At 48.5% G+C, this 1,075-nt stretch overlaps 1 long non-coding RNA gene across 1 annotated transcript in view; it reads left to right on the top strand.

Annotated features, from left to right (window-relative positions):
* The window catches only part of LOC107184709, a 3,039-nt gene extending 2,277 nt beyond the window's left edge, over nt 1-762 (top strand). The window contains exon 2 of the long non-coding RNA XR_001515606.1: nt 352-762. This is a non-coding gene — a long non-coding RNA (uncharacterized LOC107184709). The remainder of the gene's footprint in view (nt 1-351) is intronic.
* Nucleotides 763-1,075: the final 313 nt, after the last annotated feature.

Raw genomic sequence — 1,075 nt, 5'->3', positions numbered from 1 at the left:
CTCGGCAGTCAGACTGCCTGAGTCTGAGTCCTTGCTCCACCATTTTACATCCTGGAGCCTTGTGCAAATTCCAGAGCCTCTCTGTGCCTTAGCTTCTCGTCTATAAAATGGGTAAATTGAGCTGATCTTATGCAATGGCGGGGATTAGAGTCCATACATGAAAAGCACTTAGAACAGCCCCAAAACATAGAAGGAGGAGAAGGAGGAGGAGGAGGAGGAGAGAGGATAGGCCATTCAATGTGAACTATTCGTAGAGTGGTTAAAGGGGGAACTAGTGCGAAAATCAAGTCAACAATGTAAATGTCGTCAAGATCATGGGAGGCTAACTCAGTTGTCTTTTATTTGCATTAGTTCCTGCCACTGGCTCACGAAGTCTTCTGAGCAATGATCAGTCCTGCCCCGTCCCAAGGAACGACACAGCCTTTGCCCTTGGCATCACTTCTTATGGTGGTTGGAGATGGTGCCTCTCTTCTGAGTTGGCGGCCAGGCTGCCAGCGCCAAGGATGAGGGACTCGCTCTGTGCACCGATCCTTCTGCTTCACGACAAGAAGGGTCTGTAGCCTGTGACCCATGATGGCGTCCCCAGCCACTGACAGGCATGCCGCTTGCTCATTCCGCTGTTTGCCCCAGGTCAGTAGTCACCTGCATGTAAAGTTAGTTCTGGGGATGGATAGAGCGCACTGCTTAAAGCATGTATGGGTTGGTGCGTTGTAGGAGTTACTTGCAAAATGACTCCAATAAAATGATTTGGGTAAAAAGCAACTGGTGGCTACAGTGACTGACTTATACGGTCTTTTGCATAACACTTCCCTCTCATGGCTGGCGCATCGCCCCCATTTTGGACTTCTTCCTGTCTCCATAGCTTTAGTGAGAGTCTAGTTCTGAGACGCAAGGAAGCTTTGTAAGCCTTCCCTAATGCAAAGGAGTTTGGACATGAACTTGAATGGCTATTGAGCGGATTTTCCAGCTGACAGGAGATGGTTAATTGCATGCTGTCTGCAGGAGGCTTAAAAATCTGTCTGGCCATGTTAATAGTGGCTTGAAATTTACAACTTGAGACCACTGGGGGTGATAA

The sequence above is a fragment of the Myotis davidii genome, unplaced genomic scaffold (genome assembly GCF_000327345.1).
Source record: "Myotis davidii unplaced genomic scaffold, ASM32734v1 scaffold172, whole genome shotgun sequence".
NCBI classification, from domain to species: domain Eukaryota; kingdom Metazoa; phylum Chordata; class Mammalia; order Chiroptera; family Vespertilionidae; genus Myotis; species Myotis davidii.
Note: the sequence above shows the minus strand (reverse complement) of the source record. Positions and strands in the feature narration are given on the sequence as shown.